Raw genomic sequence first — 12,180 nt, forward strand, 5'->3', positions numbered from 1 at the left:
CCATCAGAGATAATAGCTTGGTAGCCATTTTCCTCTCTCCCACCACCTCCACTGGGTCAGAGGGACATCCAAGGACAGAGCTGGCTCTTTTAATCAGTCTGTCCAGCCTGTTCTTGTCCGCAGCTGTGATACTACTCCATAAAAGATAGCTGATGCCACTGATGAGTCTTAGAAGGTCTTAAGGAGTTCACCCTGCACTCCAAAAGACCTCAGTCTCCTCAACAGGTAGAGTCTGCTCTGACCCTTCCTGTAGAGCGCAGCAGCATGATCAGACCAGTTTTTGTTAATGTTCATTTGCGCACCGAGCAAGTCGATAACGCGGACGGCTCGTTCACATAGCCAACAACTCAGTCTTAAAACATAAAGTTGTTATAGAAAAAATTCACTTTCTAATACAATCTTACTGGCTTAAATCTTAGGGCTTTAAATGATAAATGTTTTCTTAAAAGGAACCCCGGCTATAAAACTTGTAGTTCTTAAAAGATAAATGTTAGTATCAGTTATAATAAATTGATATAAAAAACCTTCTTGATGTCTTCGTTTTTATAAAATTTGTAAAAATAGTTTAACTCGTAGGTCGCCATTGTTGTTAACGTCGCAACGCACTCTGGGTAGTGACGTATAAAGGTTGTACTGGGGGCTTCGGGACCCTGTTGTGACTGTTCAGCATAAACATGTCATCTGTTCAGCCTTTTCAATTTGAACCCGAGCGAAACATACAGGAGGAGGACAGCACTGACAATGTTTCACAAAACGAGCATCAAAATGAAGCGCAAGAAAGACGGGATGAGGCGAGAGTGGGACAAAACCTGTGGTGTATGTGCGGCAACTGCGTCTCCATATATGGATATACAGTGAAGCGGCGACTGCAGACGCGGGTTGTCTGCTCAGGAGAGCATCCAGCGTCTTTTGTCTCTGCCGCTTTTTAACGCAATTTTCACTCACTTCACGCAGGCGTTTAGGCTCCTTATGTGGGAGAATTGTCGGACAGGCATTTGGTTTAAGTCTCTGTTTGTATCCACTAGTGATGGGTCGGGCAACACCGATGCGTCGGCGCATGTGTCGAGCTCATAGAGCGAAGCCCCGTGTCGGTGCGCGTATCGCTTTAAGAAAGTCACGTGACCGATACAGCTGCAGTGTCGCCTGTCATGCGGCTCGCCGGGCGCGCCAAACTGTGTTTAAATGGAAGCGCATCTGTCAACAGGATGGGTCTCTGCCAAAACAATCAGACAACATTTCGAACAAAAACATATCTGCAAGCCATAATGGAGCCAGAGAAAAGAAGAAAAGTTTCTGCCGTGTGGGACCATTTTGATCTTCTCTCCGCAAATAAGGTATTATTTGTTTTTATTACCTTGTAATTTCATATGGTTCTTCCCCGTTCCCACTTGATTTATCAGAACTCAAATCCATTTCAAAGTGACTCAGTTTAAATTATTTTACTTTCTGCAGGTTAAATGTCGCATTTGTTTGACAGAACTGTCATACATTAATAAGAGTACTTCTTCAATGCTGAGGCACTACAGAGCTAGGCATGAAAATGAGGCCACAAATAGGACTACACCAGCAACCGACACAGGTAGGCCTATAGAGACATTTTAACACGTCCTCATGGTCGCTTCATTGATAGTTAATGCATATTATGTTGTTGTTACTACATTTTTGACCATCAAGCTTCCAGGAAGCATGTGTTGGACCAGGCTATCCTGAATTTTATTTTGAAGGACTGCCAACCCCTCAGCGTTGTGGAAAATGAGGGGTTCAGGGATCTGATTCAGGTCCTTGAGCCATCATATGTTTTGCCAACCAGAAAGGTTTGTACAGAGAATGTCTACAGAAGCAGTTGATATATCCAATTAATTTAATATTTAATTTTAATATTGATTAACTTTTGGTTTAACTTGGTTTAATTCTCAGACTGTGAAAGAAATGGTGGCCAAAAAATATGTGGAGGAACGAGCCCGAGTGAAAATGGAAGTACAGCAAGCTGTGGCAGTAAGTATAACAGCTGACATGTGGACATCTGTGAACATGGAGGCTTACCTGGCTCTGACCTGTCACTACATTAATGAGAATATGCAGTTGTGTACATCTGTGTTAGGTGTGCAATACTTTCCACAAAGTCACACTGCTGACAACTTGGCCCGAGTCACAAGGGACATGATGGAGGATTGGGCCATAATGCATAAGGTAAAGTGTCTTGTGACCGACATAGCAGCAAACATGATTGCATCCACAAGACAACTCCAAATTCGCCATTCAGTTTGCATTGCACATAGTCTCAATTTATTAGTCAGAAAATCAGTTGATCAAATCCCTGCACTTACATCAATCAGACACAAATCTAGGCAAATAGTTAGCTACTTCAGATCAAGCACCACAGCCAAAGAGAAGCTTGCTCAAGTGCAGCAACAGATGGGACGGCCAGCCCTGAAACTCATCAATGAGGTGCCAACACGCTGGAACAGCACCTATGAAATGCTGAAAAGGCTTCATGATGAGAAGGAACCAGTGTGGGTATCCCTTGGATCACTAAATACTGACATTACTCCACTCACAGCCGATGAGTTCAACGTAATTGGAGAAGCACTGGTTGTGCTTGCTCCATTTCACCAGGCTACAGTGGAGTTGTCAGAAGAGAAGAGAGTTTCAGGGTCAAAGGTCATCCCGATGATGAAAATGCTGTATCATGCACTTGAGCGTAACGCTTCGAACATCCACACACAGGCAGTAACACACCTACACGAACACCTGAGGCGTCGAGTCACAGACACTGCTTCCAATCTGGAGTCATTAAGTGTGTTGACCCTATCTACACTCCTAGACCCCAGATTTAAATCACTCGGGTTTCGTAGCCCCACTAAATGCAGCGAAGCAGTCAGCAGACTAAAATCAGAATGCGCAGCTTCCATTGGGCGCACAGCAAATGAGCCTGGACCTTCTTCACAACAGCAGCCTGCAACAACTTCAGGCATGTTATTCAGCTTTATCTGATTATTTGTGCAATTATTTGTTTGCCAATCATGTACTAAAATGCCAATTTGTTGTTTTTTAGAGAGCTTGTTGTGGCAGCATCTGGACAATGAGGTGAGCATGCAGACCAGTAACATTACAGCAGATGCCATCATTGAGGTCCAGAGGTACCTGGCTGAGGGCAACATGCCAAGAACACAGGATCCCTTGAAATACTGGGACAACCAACGACTTACATTTCCCAACCTCTTCCGCCTGTCCCAAATGTTTTTATGTACCCCAGCCTCATCAGTGCCATGCGAGCGTGTGTTCTCCAAAGCCGGAGAACTAGCATCAAAGAAAAGAAATCGCCTAAAACCCAAAACATTGGAACACCTTCTTTTCCTCAATAAAAATCTATAAAAAACAAATCACCTCCCTGCCTCAAGGACAAGTACATAAGCATCCTCACATTCACAACACTTTCATTTTGATTTTTACATATTATGACCTTTAAGATATTATAATAAACCTTCACTCTCTGATAACACCCCAACTTTCACTACAATATCAAATATATTAATTAAGATATGAAATATTATAATATAAAATACATTTAGTTAAATTATGTTATTGTATAGCCTATACTAGGTCATTAAATCAGTTGAGTGTCATTGGGTTCCCGGTAATGATTTTAAAGATCCAGGAGGTGTCAGTATTGAGCAGCACAGTGACACAGTACCGACACAGTATCAATACAGTTTGGCAATGTGTCGCAACTCTTCACGAGGCCTCATCTACCCATCACTAGTATCCACCCGCTCCGGTGAGGTCTTTTAGCAGCTGTGGTCAACTTTCGATTGGCTTTTATCGAAAGGCAACAAGGGAAGTGCTGTGAGTTTACACAGCTTTCCCACTGACAAGAAGAGGAGAAAGGAGTGGGAAGATGCCTGTGGAAGGACACAACTTCCTAAAGATCCGCGGCTGTGTTCTCAACATTTTTCGCCAGAAGCATTTGAGGCTTTTAGTCGACCACAGCTGCTAAAAGACCTCACCGGAGGCCCCCAGTACAACCTTTATACGTCACTACCCAGAGTGCATTGCGACGTTAACAACAATGGCGACCTACGAGTTAAACTATTTTTACAAATTTCATAAAAACGAAGACATCAAGAAGGTTTTTTATATCAATTTATTATAACTGATACTAACATTTATATTTTAAGAACTACAAGTCTTATAGCCGGGGTTCCTTTTAATAACTGGGAACGACTGAAATTTGAGATAGAAAAATATCTAAGAGAGTATGGCTCATCCTTGGCCAAACTAAGAAAAGAAGAAGAAACAAAAGTGATTACCAAAATTGCTACTCTCACTCAGTGTGTGCCTGAAGACCTGACAGAAGATGACAAACAAGAATTAACTGAACAGCAGCTCAAGCTAGATGAAATGTACAGAGTTAAAGCAGAAGGAGCTTATGTGAGATCCAGAAAACAATGGCTGGAAGAAGGAAAGCAAAACACAGCATATTTCTTTAGACTGGAAAAGTCACGCAGTAGAGCGAACTGCATTCTAAAACTCAATATTGATGGGACTCTCACAGATGATCCACAAAAGGTTTCCAATCACTGTTAAATGTTTTACAAGAACCTGTATAAATCAGAGAGTGTGTGAGAGTGTGAGTGAACGGTTGTTTGTCTCTATATGTGTCCCTGTGATGGACTGGTGAACTGTGGTGTGACCCCGCTTATCGCCCTATGTCAGCTGAGATAGGCACAGCACAGAAGGTGTTGCAGCATGCCTTGATTCTCAGTAATCGCTTGAATCAACAGGCAACTGGACTCACAGCGTTTTTTTTTTTGGCTTGTTGGGCCCTTTCCTAAAATTAAAATATACAATGCATAAATATGCAACACTTTATATATGCAAGTACTTTGAAAAAGACAATTTCTTTCCCTGATCATTACGTACCACAAGACTCTTTGTGGATGTGTCATTAAGCTGACCACAGTAACATCACTGCCCTAAATGGATACACAGACAAGTTTGACTGAGAGAGAGCACATCTGTGTGTTTACTGATGTATGAAAGAAATGCTTAGACTAACCAAGTCTTTTGGAGAAAAGATGGAAGGCATCTTGCTGTATGATGGTCGTCTGTGTCCGGTGGCACCTGTAGACCAGTGTTTTTCAACCAGTGTGCCGTGAGAGATCCTCAGGTGTGGCGTGGGAAATTATCCATTTTCTCCTAATTGGTCTAAAAAATGTTTTTGAAAACAATTAATTAATTATTAATAATTAACTGCAAATAATATGGATATAAATATTCAAGACACTTTGATAAGAATGACTAAAAAAAAAAAGGTTGAAAAACACTGCTGTAGACGATCATCATCACAATCAGAATTGTGCCAGCATGTCTCGCAAATGTAAACAACTTCCAAAAGAGATCCATGTTGGATTCAGAATGACACAGAACCATAGTTAATATACTACATGTGTCATAACAATCCATGTAGTATGTATTACTGACCACAGTGGAGCTTGAATGCCCTCTTTTGTGGCTGATCCTGAGGACAGGTGCTGGGTTTTCTAGAACTGTTGCTAGGTCCTCTTTAAGTACAAGGCAACAAGAGCTGTAACGTGACATCCTCACAATCATATAATAAAGGGTAGATATCTTGTCCGCGCTGCCGGCCAATGGAGTTGAACGTCCGCACCATCTTGTCACAGTCAGCTCGCTCACCCATAACATGTGTTGTAGTGGTACATGGACTTTGAAAATAACCATAAGTTGCTACATTTTCTACCGATTTTCAAACTGTTTGGTTTGTTATAAACGTCAGAGATGTAGTTATTATGACACTGCATATTTATGAATAATTATAACCATGGGCTTTAAATAAAATTAAACAGAACAGAAAGGTGCAATGAATGTACTCACACACACAAGGTATTTATATTAAATCAATATATGGGCTACTAAAACTCAGGATACAGAATGGCATGAGATATGTGTATACTTTTATATTAGGAATATTTCTAATATAATAAAAGCATTTGAATTATTACACGTTTAGTTTAAACAAGTAATAATTCAAATTATTGCATTATATTAGTAACATTCCTATTAAAATTATTGTTTCATATTAGTAATATTCTTTTTATAAAAGTGACATTTATTTGCAATAAAAAAAGGTGCACGATTTATCTTTACAAATATACATCAAGAAATCAAGAAATGCTGCTAGACTACTCTGGAAGACTACTCTGGAGGTATACACATGAAGGACAGAAATAAAAAAATGACCCAAAAAACATTGTGAAATCAATAATATACATATTTATTAAATAATAAGGATTAACAATAGAGAAGAATATAAAGTAATGGGAGTGTGGTGTACATCAGTAAGTGGAAGGGAACCAAAAGTGATGCAAAAATCACTCCTGTAAAACCAAAGAAAAAGCCAAAACACAGAGAGAGACACACACACACCTAAATGATCATATTTATGGGGTAATTGTATGCATGTATGTAATTTAAGAATAAGATAACCACACTAAAAACAGAAACATTCAGCTTTGCCCTTCTCCTCCCGCTACGTCTCCGGTTCAGGCTCACTCAGCTTCTCCTACATTACCTCCTACGCTACATACTCCTGAGGCCTTCGTTCCGACCCCCGAACGAAAAAAGTTGGGGTCGTCTGTATTTGGTGCATATGTTTGCCAAAATAATTTGTTCTTTCAGTAATGTTCCCTGAATGATAAGGTATCGTCCAAATTTGTCTTTGATAACCCTATTTACCTGGAGAGGTATTGACTCATGGTAGTGACACTATGTAGACTTTTTAATTATTTTTAGAGACCGTCAACCATTTTCTGAACTGTTCACGTTGTGAAATAGGGAACTGCATGTTTATGATTTATTGCAGTGTCTCTTATTGGAAACAAAACATTTTTTGGGGTCAAACCTGTTCATGACTTTACTTTGATGACTGTTTTTTTTTTGTTTTACTAATTACATACAGTGTACTGCGGTTTTCTTTATTTAATCAAACATTAGAAAAAACAATCCGTTATATGTTGATGAAAACCTGCAAGAAATCTTCTTCAATCCAGTGAGTTTTTATTTTTAAAATGCTGGCTTCATCCTTGCAATCAATATGAAAGTTGGATATCCCATGTACAATTACTTCTAGTAACAAACATGATGTGGAACTAATTTAAGTGTTTCTGGTGAACTTTATTTATACTATAATGCAACAATTTTGATGATTATAAACCCAACACATTTCTCTGGTAAAAGTTTCCCACCGTTTAATGTTTAATGTCAACAATTAGCTACGTTTCTTCTCACCATTTGTTTGTTATGAACTCTTCATTGGATAATGCAATGGACACAATTGATAAGATTAGAATGAGAAGTTTAATTTAGTTATTATTGAAGGCTGTAAAAGCCATTTTTGTTGTCTTTATTTGTGGAACCTCTGACCACTGAGCAGGAGGAGGATTTACCTCAGGTTCATGTTGTTGCTCAATCAGGAAGAGAAGCATACAGGTTTATTAGATTATATTTTGACTGAATAATTGTTTTATTAAATAAAATACATATTTTGATTTTTGAATCATTTTTACACACATGCATTTTGGCCTTAATTCAACAATTTTCATCTGTCCATCCATTGTCTTCTGTTTAGTCCTCACATGAGGCTTCTGGACAGGTGACCAGTCCAAACATTCATTCTCATATGTAAGGAACATGGTACTACAGTGAGAGAGAGAGGGAGAGAGAGGGAGAGAGAGAGAGAGGGAGAGAGGGAGAGAGAGAGAGAGAGAGAGAGATTTTTTGATTTTTAAAATCAACTTTTATTTGGCAGTAATTTTTTAAACTGTACACATTGTACAAAATTAGTGCCAAATTAAATCAGTTTTAAAAAGAAAAACCACAACAAAAATAAAAGACAAAAATCACAACATGAAAGATAAAAATTACACGAGGTAATTAGCATAGACCATTTCTCCGACTGAGACGGAACATAGAGCATTGTTAAAACACCAGAGATCTTTAAAAGAGTCCAGGTCACCTGTTGTTTTGTAAAAATTAAAATCAACTAAAAGGCTGGTTTGATCAAGGTCACACACACAGGAACTGCTTCAAAAATGAGGTTTTCCTCCACCTTCCTCATCCTGCTGACATACACAGCCATCTTAGCCTGCTCTAAAACAAAGTTTAAAAGCTGGCTCTTGTGTTTTGCTGTCGAGTGTATTTAAAACCACAAATAAAAACCTGCTTACTAAAACTCTCTTAAAAACTGGTAAAAACAGCTTGTAAAAACAGGAACAGTGCAGACAGACATTGACACTCATAAAAACAGTGATAAATTATCTCTCTCACTCCACAGAAAGGACATTTGTCTTCCGTGGGTTGTTTTATCAAAACTATAAAATAAAAACGAGTTCACTGCTAAAATCCCATGAAGAAGCCTCCACTGCAGGTCTCCATGTCTTTTGCACAGTGTAGGCTTGTAGAGAGACCTCTACAAGCCTACACTGGGTGTCTCCTCCAGGGATTGTCTGTCATCTAATTTTTCCTGTTCAGGGTTTTTACCATCAGTTTATAGAGAGTTTTCCCTGAGGCCCCCTCCAGGGAGACTGCCTCTAACAGAGGCCCAGAGCAGTGTTTAAAATCCACAGCCAGGAAGGTGGTAGGAAAAGGGTCCTCCTTCTTGGGGGAGGAAGAACCGTCTTTAAAGGATTTTAAAAGCAGGGTGTCCTGACCTGTCAGTTTTTTACTCCAGTGGTCGAGAATGTTTTTCATCACCCTGGAAGAATGTATTCTCAACCTGGACGCCAGCCCAGCAGGATCCTCCAGCTGGGGTCCGGCCAGCTCCACCACCTGTCCCAGCGTGGAGATGCCTGCTGCCTGCAGCCGTCCAGCTAATGTGGGTCCTGCCCAGCTCGGGTGGTCCAGTACCGACCCGTACAGGACAGGCTCCTGCAGCAGCCAGTGCAGGGAGTTCCCCTGCTGTCTCTCCCTCTTTAGCAGGTTCCAGACCATAAAAACACTTTTATAAAAACTAGGGGGGGAGGATGAGAATAAAACCATTATAAACAAATTAAAATCAAGACTCAGGCTGTTAAAATGCCTCAGGATGCACTGAGATAAGGGTCTCCACAGGGTGTCCTCTGGTCCCGTCAGTAATCTCTGGATAAAATTCAGCCTGAAGGCAGCGCCCCTACTGGCCAGGTGAACTAGGCCTTGACCACCTTCCTCTTTAGGCAGGAAGAGGACACTCTGTGGGATCCAGTGCATCCCGGCCCAAAAAAAAATCGACTAAAACCCGTTGTACCTCTGTTAGGAGAGAAACTGGAGGATCAACACAGGACCGCCGGTGCCACAGGGCAGACGAGACCAGGTTGTTTAGGATCAGGGTGCGACCTCTGTACGACATTTTGGGGATGAGCCCTCTCCATCTATTGAGGCGACCCTTCACCTTCTCAACCACATTCTCCCAGTTTTTCTTTTTGTAGGTCTCGTCCCCCAAAAAGATCCCAAGATACTTGAGACCTCCTTTCTTCCACACCAGACCCCCGGGCAGCCTGAGTCGATCCCCCAGCTTCTCCCCGACCATCAGAGCCTCGCTCTTCCCCCAGTTCACCTTTGAAGAAGAAATCAAAGTAAAATCATTAACAGTGTTAGTTAAAATGTCATTGCCTTTTTGTGTGTTGACCAGCACTATGAGATCATCTGCATAGACAGACAGTTTAAAAGCCACTTCACACTGGGGGAAACACACACCATTCAAGTTTTTTCTCAGCTTATGGAGCAGAGGCTCGATGGCCAGAGACTACAACATACCAGAGAGAGCGCAGCCCTGCCTCACCCCTCTCTGGACGCTGAACGGAGCACTGAGTCCTCTGTTTATTTTCAGAATACTCGCAATGTCACTGTAGAGAACCCTGATCATGGCTATAAAGCCTTGGTTGAACCCAAAAGCAGCCAGAGTCTGCCATAAATATTGGTGTTCAACCCGGTCAAAAGCCTTTTCCTGGTCTATGGAAATAAGACCAGTAAACTTCCTGATCTCAGAAGAATCTAAGACTTCAGAGCCACCACCCGTGTGTAAAGAGTGAATGGTCTTCCTTAGTCCATTTTTCTGCTCCAGCCCAAAGAAAAACTGGGAGGGGGCGTCCATTTCCGAGGTGTTCATGAAACGAGACCTGACCAGAGCTCCCTGTGCTGAAACGCCCAGCAGGTTGGCTAAGGCCGATTGTTTAGATTTGAGGGAGTCTAAAATCCCTCCATCTCCTGTAGAAGCCGCTAAAGACTGCAGGTCTTCTACTTGTCTCTCCAGATCCTTCATTGATCGGGTTAAGTCTCTTGTGACATTGCAAGTAAACTGCTGGCAAAGTTGTTTGATTTGGGTTTTCCCAAAATCCCACCACTGTTGAATGCAGGGGAAGGCAGGCCTGCTCTCTCTGTGGTTAAACCAAAACAACTTAAAAGCATTTCTAAAAGCCTGGTCTTTTAAAAGGTTTGCGTTAAAATGCCAATAGGCACTCTTTAAACAAACATTCTTAATAAAAACAGAGCAGGAGACAAGACAGTGATCAGTAAAACCCACAGGCTGAATAAAACTTAACTTATCTTTAAAGATATTAAAATGGTGTTTAAAACAATAAAAACGGTCCAGTCTGGCCAGAGATAAAAGATTCCCCCTTGTGTGACTCCAAGGGCCTGATTTAACAAAGCTTTGCGCGTGCAAAAACGTGTGCAAACTGGATTGCACACGCAGATTAGCGTTGATGCTGATCTACTAACAGAGCGCAACGAGGAGTGCGTCCCTCAGACGGGCAAAATAGCACTCGCAACTCATTTAGCGTTCTTGCCTTAATGCATATGCAATGTGGGGCGTTTACACGCTATTTTGCTTGTGATGGGAGGAGAAAATGTAAATATGTTATTTTAGCACGCGCAAAGTGATTTATAATAATAATAATGCATTATATTTAAGGCGCCTTTCAAGACACCCAAGGTCGCCGCAGTTTCAGGTTTATCAAACCTGAAACTGATCGCTGCCGGCGGTGGCACCGACCCGGCCGCCACCGCCGGCAGCGACTCGGCCGCCGCCGGGCGCCGCTCTGCCCCCGCAGCCAGGCAGGAGCGGACCAAATGTCCTTCCGCACCACAACCAAAACATTTCATAGACTCTGACGAGGCAAAGACCATGTATGTAAAACCTTCGATTTTGAAGGAAAAAGACAGTTTGAGATCACTTGTTGTGTCTTTGAGGATCATGTACACCTGTCTCCGGTGACACACGACGTGTTTTAGCTGCGGAGATTTGCAGCCCAAAGACACCATTTTTATAGGAGAGACTAGTTGACCGTAGCGAGACAACTCTTTAGCCAACACATCATTCTTAATGAACGGGGGAGCATTGGAGATCGTTATCTTGGTGGCAGGACTGACGAGCGGGAGAACGGGAGTGAAGGTGTCGCGTATCACGACACCGCTCTCCACGGCTCTCCCCACCTTGTCAGTGCTATCCAGGAAGATAACGATCGCTCCGTTCATGCGGGAGGCAGACTTAACGCTGCCGTACCCCACCACCTCTCCTACTGCCAAACCCGCCTCCTCCACCGAACACTGCACAGCCGGGATGAGTTTTATGGCGTGACGACGAGTCAGCCGTTCAAACTCTGCGGCAGCAGCCACCGCGACCGGCATCGTGCCAAACAAATGCTGCTTCACCAACAACCACCAAAAACCACCACCAGAAAACACCAAACACAACAAAACACACCTCAACAAAAAGACAAACTATAAACACATAAATCGGAGCAAAAGGAAAAAGTAAATACGAACAAAAAACACTCATACCACTGAAAAACTCCAGTAACTCACACGCTCTCAGCACTCACACCTCCATTCACTCAGAGAGAGAGAGAGAGAGAGAGAGAGAGAGAGAGAGAGAGAGAGGAGCTTCACGTTTAAACCTGTTCACCTCATAAATGGGTTCAGGGAAGAGACGTAGTGGTGAACACATTTATTAGAAGAACGTCTTTAAAAAACACACAAATCAATCCTACTTTGGTCTTGAAGGTAAAAACAAACCAAAGTCTACATGACTATCTAAACATGGGCTTCTGTAAAATGAATAAAGATTGAAGTAAATAGGATGGCTAATCTAATAACAGATAAACTGACACTAACTTGTTACAGCTG

The sequence above is a fragment of the Microchirus variegatus genome, assembly GCF_963457635.1.
Source record: "Microchirus variegatus genome assembly, chromosome: 18".
NCBI lineage: Eukaryota > Metazoa > Chordata > Actinopteri > Pleuronectiformes > Soleidae > Microchirus > Microchirus variegatus.